This window comes from Balaenoptera borealis (assembly GCF_965194805.1).
Source record: "Balaenoptera borealis genome assembly, chromosome: 3".
In the NCBI taxonomy this organism is placed as follows: Eukaryota; Metazoa; Chordata; class Mammalia; order Artiodactyla; family Balaenopteridae; genus Balaenoptera; species Balaenoptera borealis.
In genome coordinates this window covers 61,761,952-61,781,188 of record NC_138866.1, presented here as the reverse complement: position 1 = coordinate 61,781,188, position 19,237 = coordinate 61,761,952, and the positions used below count along the sequence as shown (strand labels likewise).

At 41.7% G+C, this 19,237-nt stretch overlaps 1 long non-coding RNA gene across 1 annotated transcript in view; it reads right to left on the bottom strand.

The window, feature by feature from the left end:
• LOC309625118 overlaps nt 1-19,237 on the bottom strand; it is a 76,104-nt gene that overhangs the window by 23,789 nt on the left and 33,078 nt on the right. Inside the window, exons 2-3 of the long non-coding RNA XR_014242325.1 lie at nt 8,015-8,068; nt 3,788-3,837 (exon numbers count right to left, since the gene is read on the bottom strand). This is a non-coding gene — a long non-coding RNA (uncharacterized lncRNA). The remainder of the gene's footprint in view (nt 1-3,787; nt 3,838-8,014; nt 8,069-19,237) is intronic.

Sequence of the window (19,237 nt, the reverse complement as noted above, 5' to 3'; positions counted from 1 at the left end):
AGTGCTCAGTAAATATCTGTTGCTTGAATGAATAGCCCCAAGGGCATTGCTTCCCCTAAACCTTCTACCTGATGCACCTTCAGTCAAAGAAGCAGACTCTCAAGGTGGCCTGAGTTAAGGATGTACAGTCACGACAGAGAATCTCAGGAAACTCAATGGCAGCTTCCCCAGATGCAGTCTCTGTTTTCACCTTTCACCAATATTAACAAAGAGCTCAGCACTTTACATTCCCCCTAACGAGATTCATTCACAACACAGGCATTAGTGGGCAATGTTGATTTCCACAAAGATTTTGTAGCAATATTAGGGAAGGGCGGACTACTTAGCATTCCTGATCAGACACATTTATTCCCTGAGGTTCTTTCCTCCCCAGTGTGCTTCAAGCTCACAAGCTTCCTCCCTGTATCACACAGAACAATCTAGCCATTCCCCGCCTTATTTCTCCAAACTTCCATGCTCACACCTATCAGGGCCCATAGTAGACACAAGCCTTTCAAAGATGGTGGGTGAGTGTGTGTGTTAAAAATAACATTTTCCTCTTACATCAGCGTTTGCAGTTGTTAGTATTCAAATTCAATTTTCAAACAGTTTTAAGCAATCTAACATAAGCAAAAATCATGCCTCTTCCAAACAAAGCATTTTTAAAGTTGTCCTCTACCTCGCCATCCCAAGGAAAAACTAGTCGTTTCTTGTTGGTGACTTCCATCTCATGGTTCAAGTAAGGTCCTTCCTGCTTGGCCCTCAGGCTGTACTCACCCCATCACCTCTTGGTGCTTCACGGTTCCCAGTCCTTGGAGAAGGGGCTTCCTCACCCAAGGCCCTGAGGTCACCACTCCAGCTGAGGCAGAAACTTTTCTCACCTGACAGCTGGTGTCTCCCCACCCTGTGGTCTCTAGGAAATCTTCTTCTCCCTTACTAACCTTGATAATTATAATGCAACTGCAAATTTATTGATCCACTACTATGTGCCAGGAGCCGTAAGAAGCACTTTTTTGCATGTTACCTCATTTAATCTCTAGGACCACCCTATAAGTGGTTATTATAGTATTTTCATTTCACAGATAAGAAAACTTAGGTTAAGGGAAATTAAGTCATTTGTCTAAAGGTGCCGAACTCACATGGGGTTTGAATGCAACTCTGATTCTAAAGCCTATACGTCAGCTTGGTTCCCACGCTCTCTAATTATGGATTCAGCGTTACCTCCTTGTGATTGGGGCAATCCAAACATCCCCTTCTCCCTTGCTCTCTTGTGTTGACCTCAGGCTACTCAGAGGCCTTAACCTTACTCTTGCCCTACAGGCCACCTATGCCCCGGTCGACTGTCTTGCTCTTAATTCAGGCTGTCCACATTCCTAACCCTAGTCTTGGAGAACAGATAATCTGCCCCAACCCAGCCCCACAGAGCTCCCAACACAAGTGACTTGAGGAGGCTAGGACCAGTTCTCAGGGAATCTGAGAACTTTGCTAGCTTTGTCACCTTAAGCACATCCTGGGGTAGAATAAATCCCCAAGGGCATCCCTAGAAGTGGCCGGACTTCTCAGTTTTCTTTGGCTTGGAGATGACCAAGGGTTGACACCCCCTGTCCCCCACCCTGAGATCAGAATGGATTGGACATGACTTCAGGCCTTCTAGACATTCAGATCCATTTCCTTGGCATCCTGGGAGCTGGGTAAATGGCAGCTCTTATAGCAGATGGGATGTCATCTAGATAATATTTTAAGCCTGATTTTAGAAATCTTAAAGTGACTAAAAACGATAGGAGCAATGTGAAACTAACTTTCAGCTTTCGGCAATTCTAAGAGTTGTAGACAAAGTCCAGTGGATTCGCTGAGTCCCAAGTTATTCCAGACTAGGATCACGGCAGCTGGCAATGGATAGCTAGGCCCTTTTGTTCCAGGAGCCTAAATCTGAGCTAGTCACTATAATGTCTGTTCAGTAATCTGAATTTTTATGTTTTTCTTTTAAGACAGACTTTAAACATTAAAATAAAAAATCTTCTAAATCCACCTTAGGTTGCATGCAGGTAGTTTATTTGGAGAATGTGATCACTAACAAAACCTGTAAGGGAGTGAGGGAGGCTGGATAGGGCAGAAGGAGAGCTCGAACTTAATTCAGTCACAACAGACTTCAGCTGATCCCCTGGGGAGCTTTGAACCTGGAGTGGCTCTTCCAAGCATTCCAGAACTGAGATAGAGGGTGGGCCTTCTATCCCTGCACAGACCAATCACTGGATAAGGACTACCAGAGCGAAGGGCTGTGACCTGAGGTACCTCCCTCAGGCTGAAGGCAACTCCTGGGGAGGAACTCAGCTACACATCTTCAGCAGGGAACAGTCCTGGCAGCTGAGAGAATAACTACCTCGGACCTCAAGGGGGACCTGGGCAGTGCACAGTAGCACCTACTACATAATCAAACACCAAAATTAATACCAAACAAATACATCACAGCTCTGAAAGTAGCATGCAGTGAGTCCAGGGAATAGGGTACTATGAAATTTGATGGAGCCGTGCCCTGGCTGAATTCGTTAGGAAAGTTCTTGAAGCCATAACTGTCTGTGTATGATTACCTTCTGACTCTGAAATTGCCAGTTCAGTAAGCAAAAGGAGGCTGATTAAAAGTCATATGTTTTCTAAAACCCTCAGAGGCAGGGCCTCTCAGGGCCAATTCAAACGGAGAATTCTTACTACAAATTCTTCCACATTTTTTCCATTTCTGTGTATTCCCTGAGCAGGTGGCCACTACCTGCAGCTGATAATTACAGGCTTTATGTATGCTGCACTATGAAAGGAACTTGTCTGCGGTGCCAGGGCTGACGGGGAAGTATGCAGCATAGGTTTGACCCTGTAAAAGGGGGAAAATATCCTTTTGTTATGGGCTACAGGGTTTTCAAGGCTGCTATCCATGGCAAATGTTCACCATGCTTAAAGGCTAAGGGCCAGGCATACAATCTTTTAAGAGCTTGTTAGCAGAAAGTCCATTCATTGAAAGCCTTGGCTGTCCCACGCAGCTGGCGGGGAATCAGAGTCATATTATGTTCCTCCCTTTGTAAAAAGGTAAAAGTTCTATCGCTTCCACCGCTGAAAACATTTAATATTGCACCTTTAATTTTCAATGATAATAATAATATTAATAATAATAATAGAGAAAATGTTGCCGTGGACTTTGTAGATAAAAATTGATATTTTGATCTTTGGTGAAACATTTTCTCTTCTGGGATGGAGCAAGGCAGCCATTTTGGCAATACCTACGAAAATGACAGCGCAGTTCTGGGCAGGAATATTGCAAAAGCTCCACTGAAATTACAAAAACAACTGAGACAAGGGATTGGCCCCAACCTGGGTAATTATGCCCTCCCCACTCTCTCCACTCCCAATTCACATCCACTGATAGCTGCCAAACAGATGTTAATTTGATGATTATGGGTATTGAACCATATTGCATCATTATATTACTATTATTAGAATTTTTATTCACTATTAATAGTCACTTAGATAATTTATAACAAGATGTTCATAATCTAAATTAAGTCACAAAGTGATAATAAGAAAAAGTGGAGTGAATGTTTTCCATTACGATAGCAATAATTTTGATCTTTTCTGATTTCAACAATGATTACTTGAGAATATGCTAAAAAAAATCACATATTATTTGTTCAATCATATGAATATTTTGGTATTAGAGACAAAATTGTAGAATTAGAGGTTACCCCTGAGGTTAATGGGTACAAGTCCAACTTTTACAAATGAGGAAAGAGGCCCAGAGAGATGGAATTGCCCAAGGTCTTACCTTCAGAACAAGGATCCAGGCCTCCTGAATCTCTGGCAGTCTTCTTTCCACTAGAAGAAATATATGCTCTGGTTACTATTATATGTATATGTTAGTGGCAAATTTTTATTGACTAAAAGAAAAGGAAGGCCTAGATGTCTTTTGACTAGACCAGATTCAGGATTGTTTCCTATGTCCCAGAGAAAACTAGATTTGATACTGTGAACCCCAACTTGATTTCAGCTGATTACTTATCAGCTTATGAAGCTTGTTGGCATATAACCACCCAGGCTGGGAGTTTCAGCATTTTGAGCTTTAATATCACTGTGCCCAGAACACTTGCAGACCTTAGAGGGTGGTATGACAGCAGTACCCCGTGAGATTTCCAAAACCCCTAATAGATACTGATACACTTGTGGATTCCAGTGTCCCATTTTGTTCAGATTCCCACATAATGGCACACATTCACAAATCGATGGCTTGGAGATATTCTCCTACAAAGAAGAGCTGAATCATTGTGTTCTGCTAACACTAACCCTACAGGTCTGGCCCTACATACTCCAAGGTCTTAGAAGAGTGGAAAAAGCAGCTACAGAGGTCAGAAGGCAAATCACTTGTGTGAAAAAGCTCCAATCTTTATAATGTAGCCTTGCAAGTGGTATAGAGATTTTCAAAATAAAGCACCAAACTTTCTTACTTTTATTTCACCAGGCTTTTCCATGACTGCTAATTCCTGGGGATGGAAATCTATTTCCCAATTCTGTACATGTCTTGAAAATTTCAGTTTGGGTGATGGAGGTGTGCATGAAGATCAGACATCTCCTCTAGAATGACACACAGCCCTTCCTAACTAGTCCAATGCGGGATATTGATATGTGCTGATTTGTAAGCAATGTGTTTATTTCTTTAAATGAGAGTGTTGCAGATTTGTGTTGTTGGAGACAGATGCCAGAACCTACCAGCTGATGTCTGGCACAATATCAGCTGAGTTCATGTTAAGTCTGAAAAGACTGCCTTCACGTGCACCTCCTTTCTGAAAGGCTGTAGACCCTCACAAATATCCTTTCTTTTCCCTTCCCTTCTTGCTTAGAGATATTCTTCATGATGGGTCTCCATCATGGAAAAGAGGGGTCCCTGAGAGAGTTTTATGACTTGGAAGTGTGATTCACAGCCCCAGACCTTTCAGCCATACCTAAGTTGGGGATGGAGTTGGGATCTTGGCATTAGGTTTTGTGTTAGTTATCTATGCCTATTGTAACAAAGTACCACATGCTAGGTGGCTTAAACAACAGAAATTAATTGTTTCACAGTTCTTGTCGGCAGGATTGGTTCCGTCTGAGGGCTGTGAGGGAGGAACTGTTCCATGGTTCTCTCCCAGCTTCTGCTGGGTTGCTGGCCATCTTTGACTTTCCTTGGTTTGTAGGTACATCACCCCAATCTCTGCTTCCATCTTCATGTGGAGTTCTCTTTGTATGTGTCTGTCTCTGCGTCTAAATTTCCCCTTTGTAAAGCACAAAGTCATACTGGATTGGGGCCTACTCTAATAACCTCATTCTAACTTGATTATATGCAAAGACCCTATTTTCAAATAAGGTCACATTCACAGGTACTGAGGGCCAGGACTTTAACATCTTTGGGGAGGGATACAATTCAACTCATGATAGGGCTTCTATTGTAGATCCCAGCGTTGGATTGGGCAGATACAGCACTAATCTCTCCCCCGCTTTCCTACCCCACTGGGTGCTTCTTCATTCTCCAGCCCTGCCTAACCGTCCCCTGGTTGGGCTTTCTTTTGGAAAGCCTAGCCCTATTGGCCTAGGATGGAGAGGAGCTTCCCTCTGTCTACTGAGGTCTTGGGCCTGTTACTCAGATTCTAGGTCTGGATTTCAGTGCTTCTAATACCCAGAATCTGCTTGGGCTTCTGATCCCTAGGAGCGTAGACAAATTGTCTGTGCTCCTGGTCCTTTTCATCTAAATTAGTAGATGAGGCAATATTATATAAGGGTTAAGAACATAGACTCTGAAGCCAGACTCTCAGCCCTGAAACTTAGATGTGTCTCCTGGACAAGCTGCTTAAACGGTGTGTGCCTGTTTCCTTATCTATAAACCCATCACTCAAAGAGTTGTTAAGATGATAACATGAAATAATTCATGTAAAGCACTTAGAACAGTGTGTGGCACATAGTAAACGTTCACAAAAGTTAGCTGCCATTATTATTAGCATTTCCCTGGCACAATGAGCTAGTCCTGATTCTTGGAGAGGCAGGCAGGGCAAGGGTGATGGGTGAACTGACAGATTGGGAACTGGGCTCCAGGGACAAGCAATGGAGGAAACAAGCCCCTGTAGGGAAAACATCTACAGTGGGGATAGGAGGAAGCCAGGACTCATCAATAAAGGAGTAGATGAGAGGGCACCAAGGGGTCAGGAATTATCTGGGCAGCACACCCTTAGAGGCAGTCAAGCAAAGAATCTGGAGAAATATTTCAGGGCCTTTTGTCTGCATCCTCCCTGGAAGCAGAATGATTTCAGAATGTGGGCAAGCTTGAGCCTCAGCAGGCACACAGGGAGGTAGACCAGTAGTACAGGTGTAGGGGTGTGTGTGTGTGTGTGTGTGTGTGTGTGTGTGTGTGTGTGTGTAAGTTCTTGTCTCCAGGAAGTTCTTGGCTCCACTGCACTATTCCCTAAACTACTGCACTATATTCTAAACATATAGTCTAAGAAGACTTTGGGGACCATCCTCGCCCTCGCCCTTCAAGCCTCCCCTCTGGTTTCTCAGTGTCAAGTCCATGCCTTTCATCCAGAACAGCGGCCACCCTGGGCTGCTGTTGCCAGCAGAGGTGCTCTGCTTGCAAAATTCTCTGTTTGGTTGTCACTGTTTGGCTATTACCCCACTGCAAAGGAACAACTCAACAAATGAGTTTAAACTATTCACTTTTCAAATATTAGGTTAAGGCTATCTGAAGTTTGATCAAGATATGGTGGATAAGAAATCACTGGCCCTCCTAAAAATTTAGGTTATGATTCAAGTGCTGTTTCAAGAAGCCTTTCAGAATGTTGACTGTATGCATTATCCCAGTGCCCAGCAACCGTGGCATAACTACATTTCGTCAGTCTTTAGTGATGAAAGATGTATATGGGTGAAGCATTTGGTCATTCAAAAAAGCACCAACCTTCTCCTGACCCTGCTATTCCTTTAAGGAACCACCCTACCTCTTGCTTTCCCTCTATTCCCCAAATTGTGAAGAAGCTAGCCCATACTTGTTTCTACTGCTTCACCACCCAAATCACATTGGATTGTATAATACTTAGCTCTTTGCATCCTCACCACTCAGCTAAAATTGCTATTTGGAGGTTGTCATTGCCTTTCACATCACCGAATCCAATGGCTGCATAACAACTTTTAACCTTCCTGGATTCTCTGTAGCATTGGATACATTTAAGAATTTTCTCCTCCCAAGGCTTCCATGACCCTGAGCCGCTCTGGGCTTCCTGTCTCTGTGACGGCTACTCCTCTGGATCTTTCTTTAGTTAATCTTCCTTCTTCCCCCTAAATGCAGGTATGTCCAAAATGTGTGTCTTCTTCTCCCTCCTTTACCCTCTCTTTGGCTATGTCTAGTTCATTGGATATGGAAGGGCCACCAGACAATGAGTTGTTGAAACAGAATATCCAAGGCTAGGTATGTTTAGCGACGGGACTTTGCAGAATCTCCCACCAGGAAATGAGAGAAGGCATTAGCCCAAGCACCAAAACAGGAGGAACCAGCTTAGCAATGAAGCACTAAGGTGCCACATTTGTATGCAAGGTAGGATAGAGGATGGGTACCAAGGTGTTTGACCACAGGATAAAGGAAGGGTTCAAAGCAGTTTGTAGGCCAGCATGCTTGAAGAAGCTTATTTCTGATGGTTGTATGTAGTATCTTTAACAGTGTTTCTGATCTCTCCACGGGGGTTAGATATCCCTCTTATACTTCACATCAAGTCCTTATCTCATTGGATATGGTGTATTGTATATTTACTAGTCTATATCCACCTGTAGACTGTAAGATCTCAAGAGCAAAGACCATAGACGTCATTTTTACCATTGTATTTCTAACACCAAGACCAGTGCTTGTCCCATAAAAGGGGCTAAATAAATATTTGTGGAAAAAGTGAATGAACTGAATTTTTCAATTTAGAAATCAAATAAGTGGAAATTATGGGGAAGAAATCATATGTAAACCAAGACAAAATCTGTACAAGGTACATACCATACAGTCATGTAGCATTGTTCGAGGTGGGCTGCAAATTTCACTCTGAACTTCCTAGCAGTCAAAGCAAAGGAAAAAAACTCAGTTATAAAATTAATAGTGCCTATAGAATTTAAAAAGAAAAGTTGCTCAGATGAAGCACAACCATCCCTGTGTTGGCTTAAAAGAAATGTCTCTAAGAAGTCTCATAAAGAGTTCCTGGCTGGGCTACAGACAATGTGTTCCAGGATTTCCCTGTAATAGATATAACAGTAGATTCTATAGGTCTATTTTTTATAATGTCCTTCAATATAGGCTAATCACATACAGTAAATTTAAAGTAATTCTGTAACAGGGAGACCAGAATAAGTTAGCCAAGTACCCAGAATTCTGATGAACTGGTTTGATCCAAGGATAAAATTTAGAATATCTAGAATAAGGTGTATTCTGAGGAACATGATTACTCCCTGTGATATGATCTAAAACAAAGATCTCTGTGGTCAAGTACATTTGGGAAATATTGCATACTCATATTAGACCTATCTTTTTTGGTTATTTATATACACATTAACATATACTAAGTGCTCTAAGAAGTCCTTCAGTAAAGAAATTGTAACCCAGAATTTTACTAAAATAATAATTTGATCCTTTCATCATATAATAGCTGTTTACATTTAAGGGAAATTTAAAGATGACACTTTGGGAAACAATCATCTAGGGAAACTATGTACTGTATATCTTCAGGCAACTCTATACGAATACTGTTTTTCATTAAAAATTTTTTAAATTTATTTTATTGAAGTATAGTTGATTTACAATGTTGTGTTAATTTCTGCTGTATAGCAAAAGGATTCAGTTATACATATACATATGTATTCTTTTTCATATTCTTTTCCATTATGGTTTATCACAGGATATTAAATATAGTTCCCTGTGCTATACAGTAGGACCTTGTTGTTTATCCATTCTATATATAATAGTTTGCATCTGCTAATTCCAAACTCCCAATCCATCCCTCTCCCAACCCTCCTCGCCCTCGGCAACCATGACTTTCTCTATGTCTGTGAGTCTGTTTCATAGATAAGTTCATTTGTGTCGTATTTTAGATTCCACATGTAAGTGATATCATATGGTATTTGTCTTTCCCTTTCTGACTTATTTCACTTAGTATGAAAATCTCTGGGTTAATCCATGTTGCTGCAAATGACATTAATTCATTGTTTTATACGGCTGAGTAGTAATCCATTGTATATATATACCACATCTTCTTTATCCATTCATCTGTCGATGGACATTTAGGTTGTTTCCATGTCTTGGCTATTGTGAATAGTGCTGCTGTGAACATAGGGGTGAGTGTATCATTTTGAATTAGAGTTTTCTCTGGATATATGCCCAGGAGTGGGATTGCTGGATCATATGGTAACTCTGTTTTTAGTTTTTTAAGGAACCTCCGTACTGTTCTCCATAGTGGCTCTCCACACCCCCCATAGTGGTTCTCCACACCCTCTCCAGCATTTATTGTTTGTAGATTTTTTAATGATGGCCATTCTGACTTGTGTGAGGTGATACCTCATTGTAGTTTTGATTTGCATTTCTCTAATAATTAGTGATGTTGAGCATCTTTTCATGTCCCTGTTGGCCATCTGTATGTCTTTTTTGGAGAAATGTCTATTTAGGTCTTCTGCCCATTTTCGATTGTGTGGTTTGGTTTTTTGTTATGAATATTGTTTTTATAAACAATAAAGTTTAAGTTATTAATAAGAATCTGTCCTCGAGTGTTCCAAGTTACTTCCTTTAGCAAGAACTTGGAGTAAAGATATTCCGTTCTGTCAAATACAAATACACTTTTTGCTTTGACAGTGAACTGAATGGCAGGGCAGGTCATCTCAGAAAAGTAAAAGCTCCTAATCAATCTCTGTGCCCACACCCTCCCCAGGGAGGACACAGAGGCAGGACAAATACTGTCCTCAGAAACAGTCATGACTTCAGTCTATTTGAACCCAGTGATACAATCTGAATCAACTTAGTGTAAAGCAATCTGAAAAATCAAAGTTAGTGTGAACTGTAGTAATGGGATTCTTCCCAAGAACTTCTAGGTGATTGTAGAAGTGGTGAGGAACAGAATGCTATTGTTATTGAAAATAACATCTATAGATTATCTTCCCAATGACTCTACTCTCTATAGGCTAACATGCCAATAATTCTGGCTGTTTGATTTTCTCCACTGAAACTTAAGATTTAAATCACCAGATAATAAAAAAATCATACAATGCACATTCTATCTGGGCAGGCATGCTTCAGCCAAACAATAGTGGGTAAATGTAATTTCTGTGCCAAGAAGAAGCATACATGAAGTTTGTGTCCTGGTATATTCCTTCTAACCAAATGAAGACTTCCCTTTGTAGTATGTCAGAAAAATATTAACTACATGAGGGACTAGAGACACTCAGAGTCCAAATCACCCAGGCTAAATGAGAGCGAGTCCTAAGAAGGAAGAAGAAGACATAAATTTTGTTTCTTTTTCTGTTACTAAAAAAGAAATCCCTAAAATATTTCCCACCCTAACTTACCAGGTTTTGTAGAATCAAGAAAGATAAAGCATCATATAAACCTATCAGATAAGTGAGCTAATATCAATTTCACCTTTCATTCTGGAGTTCATTTTATTTTTGGCAGCAAGTTTGTCTTCCTAATTATGTTTTACTTAGGTTGAAATTAATTTTAATCGGCGTTCTCTGTGAACACACTGAATAGGAAGCAGGAAAATCTTCCTGAGATTAAAAATTGACCTTGAACAATCCAAAATTCACACTCACCAGGAATGACCTCATTCATGCCATGAATTTACCTGTCTCTGATGCTTTGAGGGCTTCCAAGTCAACATCTCTCCTCCAACCTCTCTATGCAGTGAATCCCACTGACGCCTGGGCAACACAGGTCTGTGACATGTGCAACATGAATTCATCTTCTTTCCTACCATCTGTCACCTCTGCTCCCTCCTCCCCATCACCCCAATCTCAGTGATTGGAACTACCTCCCACTCAACTGTCCAACCCAAAATCTGGAAGCCACTCCAGACTCCTTATTCTCATCATCATCTTTCTTGGGACAAAAATCCAAATTCCTTGGCACGACTTTGAAGGGCCTTCACGGTCTAGCCTAGTGTTTCTCAATGAAGGCCCTACTGGCATTGGGATAAAACAGTTTTCTTCTTTGTGCACAATGTCCTTCTTATTCCTAGTCCCACTTACTAAATGCCAGTAACAATCCCTAATAACCATAAAATTAAAAAAAAAAAGATTTCCTAATGTTCCTTGTGGGGTAACACTGCCTTGAGCCGAGAATCACAAATCTCACCCTCCCTAACTTTCCAGCCTCATCTCTCACTATGCTTCTCCACAGACCTGGCATTTCAGCCACACAGGACGATTTACTCTTCCCCAGAATGCTGTGCTTTCTCAAGCCAAGTCTCTGTGCCTTTGCATGCACTGTTTCCTCTGTCTATAACATCCCCCTTTCAGCCTTCTCTTTCCTAAGCCAGCTAAAATCTATACTTCAAGACCCAATCCAGGGACTTCCCTGGTGTCGCAGTGGTTAAGAATCCGCCTGCCAATGCAGGGGACACAGGTTAGAGCCCTGTTCCCAGAAGGTCCTACATGCCGCGGAGCAACTAAGCCCGTGTACCACAACTACTGAAGCCCACAACTACTGAGCCTGTGCTCTAGAGCCTGCGAGCCACAACTACTGAGCCCATGTGCCACAACTACTGAAGCCCGCACACCTAGAGCCTGTGCTCCGCAACAAGAGAAGCCACTGCAATGAGAACAAGGAGTAGCCCCCACTTGCCGCAACTAGAGAAAGCCCGCATGCAGCAACAAAGACCCAACACAACCAAAAATTTAAAAAAGATCCAATCCAGACTCCTTTGTCCTTATGAAGTCTCCCAGCCCCACCTCAACCAGAATGACCCCTCATCCCTGTAAACTTAGTGGTAATTACTATAAGTCTCTCTCCTTTGGACAGGTCTAGACAGACCACATCTCAAAATATCTGCCATACCTACATCCCACTTTGAGACAAACTGCCCTCCCCATAGCCCTGCCCTAGGGAGATTGGCTCTTCATAGATCCTATGATTATCTCACAACTGATGGACCAGCAGTGGCATCTGGTCCAAGGCAGCCCACTCATACCAGTAATCCATGATATGTTCCCATTAAAAAAGACAAACTACATAGCAGCACTATTTACAATAGGCAAGACGTGGTCCAACCTAAGTGTCCATCGACAGATGAATGAATAAAGGAGATGTATACACACACACACAGACACACAGACACACACACACACAGGAATATTACTCAGCCATAAAAAAGAATGAAGTAATGTCATTTGCAGCAACATGGATGGACCTAGAGATTATCATACTAAGTGAAGTAAGTCAGACAGAGAAAGACAAATATCATATGATATCACTTACATGTGGAATCTTAAAAAAATTATACAAATGAACTTATTTACATAGAGAAATAGACTCACAGGCATAGAAAACAAACTTATGGTTACCAAAAGGGAAAGATTTGTGGGGGGCAATAAATTAGGTATTTGGGATTAGCAGATACATGCTACTATGTATAAAATAGATAAACAAAGTCCTGTACAGCACAGGGAACTATATTCGATATCTTATAATAAACTATAATAGAAAAGAATATGAAAAATATATATATGTATAACTGAATCACTTTGTTGTATAGCAGAAGTTAACACAACATTGTATTGATAAGTCAACTATACTTCAATTAAAAAAAAAGATGAACTAGGCTCATTGGATTCTCTCTCTCTCTTTCTCAAATTTATAGTAAGAAATACAAATAGAATGAGCTGTTTTGTATTGTCAGGAGCTGATATCACTGAAAAGGCATAGGGGAGAGATGACCTGAAGAAAAGGTCAGAGTAAAGTCTGTGTGGACCATGAGAGGGATGGTGAGAACAGCAGAGTCACAGAGGTGGCATCTGGCCTGGGCTCCTCTCCACCATCAACCCACCAGTCCTGGCAGCACAGGCAATAGCATTGGGGAACCTCAAGAAGAAGCGCAGAGAGAAAGCAGGGCACCAGAAGAGCTGAGCAACAAAGTGCTCCCTATGGCAGAGGCCATGCGTGTCGCTGATCTGCCTCCAAAGAGCCTCACAAACCCAAATGTGATAGGTCTTTTTTTTTTTTTTTTTTTTTTTGCACCACACTGACCAAAAGGGAAAAGCAGCCCAAAGGGAAAGGCTGTTTCTTAGATCTGCCTCCACTGATCACAACCCCCATGGCCTCGGGCAAGTGTTTCTGGAGCACTTTTTCTCATCTGTATGATGGATATTTTAGTATCTGCCCTGCCTGAGATCCTGCTCAATGATTAATTAACTCTATGACCTTGGGCAAGTCATTCAGCCTCTCCGAGCCCAGTTTTCCCAATTTTAAAACAAAGTCAATAAAACCTATTTCACAAAGAGGACACAATAATCAAAATAGATAATAAATGTAGAAAGTATCTTGTAAACTGATAACTGCCACTTATGTATGGTTATTATTATTATTTCCTTTTTCCAAGCTTTGCAAGTATCACAGAAGACATTTTATTGGTATTTATAATTATACATATAGATATAACATATTCATTGGCATTATTCTAAAATCTTACTCAGTTCTACTCACTTAAATCTTAAAACCCCTTTCGCACTATTTTGTAACTGAAGCTTACTTAAGTTCAGCAATCTCAATCAAATAAGGGATTGCTGTCCTTCTAAAAACCATTTATCACTTGCCTTCTAGCACCACACCTTTCTTTCTGTTCTCTAGGAATTTACTCAGAATTTGAGTACAGTAAGCATTAGGGGAACTACAAAATCTGCTGGACACGTTTTGTAAACCATTTCAGAATAAAGTGTATCACCACGCTTTGGACTTAGATTCCTTGAGACCCAACCATAAAATAATAACAAAGGTTATGGTTCTGAGCAGAAATGCCATGAAGTGATGTGAATGCAAATTAATGGTTTATTGTCAGCAAGTACCTCACACCTGACATTTTGCTGTATAGTGTATAAAGAAAAACACAAGAGCATGATACAGCAGCTGTCTTAGGTTACTCACATGATCTGAGAAGCCTGCTTGCCTTCACTACGGTAGGAAACCACTTCAGTGGTAAATTCCAGAGGTGTATTGTAAGAGATATTCCTACTGAAATGTCAAGTTTCTCACATTAGTTCGGAAGTCATCAGCAGCATGAGCCCTGTTTATTTTAAGTACACCTTACTTGTTCTAAGAAATAATTTGAGGTGATAGAAATATATGTATGCCACAAGATCAAAAGTAAAATACATAAGGAAGCAGAAGCAAAGGGATAACAAGGGTAGAAAAATAAGATGAAACTGTGAGTGAGCGATTACGTTGTTTCCAATGTCTTCAGTTTCACTGCTGTTGGGCAGAATGCAATTTTTATATGTGTATTAGGGAGATTTTTTTTATTATTTCTACATTATGCATACCCTCATTTAAAAAAAATAACTCTAGAATTTATCCATATTTTTTCCCTAATTTTCTTTCTAAGGTCCTAAAAGTGGACCCTAGCTGATTCTACTGTCAGTATCTGGGTCATTAGGAGTAAATATTCTTTTAAATTCTTCTATATTTAATAAATACAGTTAATGAATTTAACACGGATAATAGTCTCAGTCACCTGAATGACATTCCCTGGTAAGGGTAGAAAAAAATGTGACCCTGTCAGCCAAACAGTTTGATTCTCCTGACAAAACTCCACAGCTCACAAATCCTGCCATGTGGGTATGGCCCTCTGCAGAGCAAACGCCTCTGTGCTGCCCACAGTGTAGCTTCCCAGGCTAACTTTCCTAACCCACCATGGCTCAAAATTGTGGCCAGGTTTAAGGCACCATAATGGCAATATCCTAGGAAGCCACTAGGTGGAAGGGATTTTTTTTCTTATTTCACAAAACCTTTGTTTTCTCAATCAAAACTATACCCCAAGTGGGCAAGCGTTTTAAATTATTTGTCTTCATTTTTTGTCGCTGCATCTTCCAGGTAAGTTTGTTGTTGTCTTCTCTTACAAAGAGACTTATTTTAAAGGGCACATCGTCACATTCTCCCCAGTTACCTGAAAGTGCAAACATTATATTTGAAATGAGAAGGGGTAATTATTCAGATCTGTTTCTCATGTGTTGGAGCTGTGGTCAGGAGGGTCTGCTGGGTTAAAGATCAGCAGGCAGGTGTGTATGTGTGACCTGGAGAAGGTGACATCCTCATGGTCATGGAACCAGGAAGCAGTATCCTAGAAACAGTGGAAAACTGCTTCAGAGTATTTATTACCGGTGTGTTCAAGAACACTGACTGATGTGAATAGTATTAAATAGCAATATGAGGACAAAGCAAGAGCAAGTAACAAAAGTAGTTATTCTTCTGTGCAGGAAAGGAGAAAAGAAAGATGTTGCCCATCTCTCGTGCCCCCTTCCCCACCAACATTAAGAACCCTGAGGCAGCAGCTAGGTTTTAGGGTAACTGTCTTGGATTGTATGATTTGGTTCAGTGTTTAACCCCCAGTCTAAGGAAGCCTCATCTAACTGGTTCAGAATACAGGCCTTTTCCCCAAAGTCCTGCTCTACATACTTACTTTTTACATTAATGGTGGTCAACCTACCGCTTTAAAAAAGGGGGGATGAGGACGGGGAGTTAGTGGAGAGTTAATGGAGAAAGAATGGCAAGGCTGAGAAATGCTCAGATCAAAGATTTTTGCAACCTGCTGAAAGCTGTTGACACTTTCCTTAAAAATTCACAGCCTCCCAGTTTACCTGATTGAATCAGAAATGACTGGGTAGTGGACTTTTGTTATTTTTTTTAAATTATCTATTTATTTATTTATTTATTAACATCTTTATTGGAGTATAATTGCTTTACAGTGGTGTGTTAGTTTCTGCTTTATAACACAGTGAATCAGCTATACATATACATATATCCCCATATCTCCTCCCTCTTGCGTCTCCCTCACACCCTCCCTATCCCACCCCTCTAGGTGGTCACAAAGCACCGAGCGGATCTCCCTGTGCTCTGCGGCTGCTTCCCACTAGCTATCTATTTTACGTGTGGTCGTGTATATATGTCCATGTTAAATCATGTCATAAAAATAGAGGACATACTCTTCTTTTTAACATTTGACAAGTTGAGTGCATCTAGCAGGGTACTTGAAGATCGGTTTGAGATGATTTCATAGAATAATTTAGTTTTAAAAATTAAGACAAGGTACGAGAGACAAAGGGCATATTATTATTCCCCTCTCTGGCCCCAACGAATGTCCTGACAACTACTCCCTGCCTCCCTTCCGCTTCTGTAAAATAAGGGAACCATGTGCCTACCTTACACAGTACCGTGAAGTTTTATTGACTTTGGAACACTAGTAAGTAGCAGCCTGAGCTGGTTCCTTGGAGAAAGGTGGTGTTATCATTACTAAGACCCCAAAGTCCTGCAAGACCAACATGAAGGGCTGGGGTAGGAAGAAGTCCACTTCTTTCTTCAGGGAAGGCAGTAGAGAGGATTAAAATTGTGGCTGGCGTGAACAGAGTACCCTAGCCAACCCAGACAGACTTGGGGCTGAGGTTTATCCAAAAGTCTGATACTACGTAGAAAGCTGCCCCAAAGCCCTTGCTGAGTCAGAGAATCCTGAGTCCTGTCGAATTCAGGGGTGTGACAAATCAAATGAGCTCAGACACCAAGTCTAATGAGGCTCACTTTGTATGAATGTCCTTGTGGATAGCAGAAAACCATCTCCTTTCTTCTCCTTCTCCTTCCAAGTATAGGAAGTGGATTTGGCTACCCCTCACCTCAGAGGAGTACAGGGCTCCTATGTTCTCCCAGGCCGGGGGAAGGGGGGAGGGCATCCAAAAGCTGACCAAAAGCATCCAAGAGCTCACTCTAGTCAGGGCCTGCAGGCCACTGTCCTCACAAGAACATCAGCTGTTCTGGCTTACGTTCACCAAACTTTAGAGGGATACAGAAGTAGCCTAAGGCAAAATGCTTGCTCTGTAGGAGTTACAATCCAGCTAGTGATGCGGACTATGGCAGAGACCACAATCTAGGACCATGTAAAGTTAATGCAAACAGCACAGGCAGGCTAGTCCATACACGCAAACATGACGTGAAGTTAATCACAGGAAAGTTTCTTTGAAGGTGTGAGTCTGAGCTATGCTTTGGAGGAGGACTCAGATGGGAGCAGGGAACTTCTTGGGGCCAAAATGGACATTGCCAGCATCAAATAGAGGAAAGGGTTGGGGTGGGGGGGGGCGACGGTGGTTCATCCTGCCATGGCACAGAGCAACTGTTTCTGGGGTGGAGTCAAAATGGGTCCTAGAAACAAAGCTCCAGCCCTGTTGACCACAGCCATGCAAGTTCAAGGCAGAAGTGGGAAGGGTACTGAGGTCTAGGCAGAGTGAGTATCGTCCTGCATTAAGCACAAATAAGAGTTCTTGGCCTGGTGAGGAGGGAGAGACGTCTATGTCGAGGAGCAATAAAAAACGGCGGTCACTGTGAGGGTTAGAAGGCTGGCCTGGCTAGATGAATTTAGATTTAAAATGATTGACAGCAGGAAGCCCCTGGAAGTTCCTGAGAGAGAAGTGACATGACGCAAAGGGGTTCAAAGAAGCCAATTCTGAAGACTGTGTCCGGTGAATTGAAGAGGAGAGACTATGTGTGTATGGGGCTGGGCGAGGGGGACACCAATGGCTCACAACTGGGCCGTGTCTGTGTGATCCTAAAGCAAGTTGGCTGATGTGGGACTAAACCGCAGGATTAATCTTCCTGGTCTATTATAGTAGGCATCAACTTTTCAAGTTTTCAAAAAAAAAAGATTGATGCAGTCTATTAAGCTCTTGTCTCAAGAAACAGTTCACGATCAAACAAACAACAACAACAAAAATCACTGAAATTGTGGCCTCTCAGTGTTACCCATTATGTCAAATGAAATGTTTTTATAGGGCCCGAGCTATCCAGAGGGGATAAATGACCTCACAAAGAGATTAAATGCGTTAATTAAGACAGAGTTCTACCTTTGCTGGTGTTAGCAGTATTTTGGTCAAAAGTAGCACTATTTTAGGAATAAACCCTGAGCAGAGAACTTACAGACCCAAGAAACTGATGACTATACTCTATATACGCAATCAACCTGTCCGACACCTTGTCACTACAGGGCAGCATGCAGCTGATTGACACTCAGCAGGGTATGAAAACCACAAAAGCCAAAGATATTATGATGAGGGCCTCCAGTGCCTGTTTTTGCTTAGACTAGTGATTCTCAGCCTCGCTGGGCATCCTAATCTCCTGGGGAGCTTTTCAAAGAGGAAGGATGCAAGGCTCTCACCAGAATCTGAATCTCAAAGGATGGAGCCTACATTTATCTGTATCTATATCACTTTTTTCTTAGGTTCCCTGGATACTCCAGATACTTCTCAGATACTCTAGTTGTGAGCCACTGGTTTAGATCTTGAAGCTGAAATGGTCTCACACAAAACACATAAAACACACACACACACACACTTCTGTGATAGCCAGTCAAGCTTGCCCATTTTTTCTTACAGACAGAGGTGTAAGAATATTCACAGATATTCTGGGATTATTGGGGTCTCAGCATCTCTAAATTCTTCAATCAGTCTCCAGGGTTTTCTTAAATCTGGTAATACTGCATTACAGTACTTTCCCAACTACCATGGCATTCTTAAAAAGCAGTTTTCCTAAATGAAGATGAGCCCTCACTCACCACCCTGTGGGACAGCTGGAAACTCTTTCCCTTGCGGTCCTCATTTTAAAGCCAACCCTTCATTTGTGTTCCGTCCTCCGCCCAGCAGTATTCGCTGAGATCCACGTTCCTCGTTGATCCCTCTTCCAAGAAATAAGAAGGGGGGAAGGGAATCATTTCTGGAACCCATGGGGAAGAATTAGCCTCCCAGAAACAAAGTCACAGAAGAGCCTCTGAATTCCCTGAGGTAATCTCCATTGAATCAAAACGCAAAGAGGGAGGCTAATTCAATTAGCAAGTGATGCCTTGTCCTAGAATAAACTTCTTGGACTAGAAAGGGCGGGGGACCCTTAAGGACTGGTGCCCAGACTGCCAACAGGGAAAACACTGGCAATGCTTGGAGCCTGCCACCCAAGGGACAATGGCTGTTCACTTGAGAATTACTTATTGAAAAAGTAACA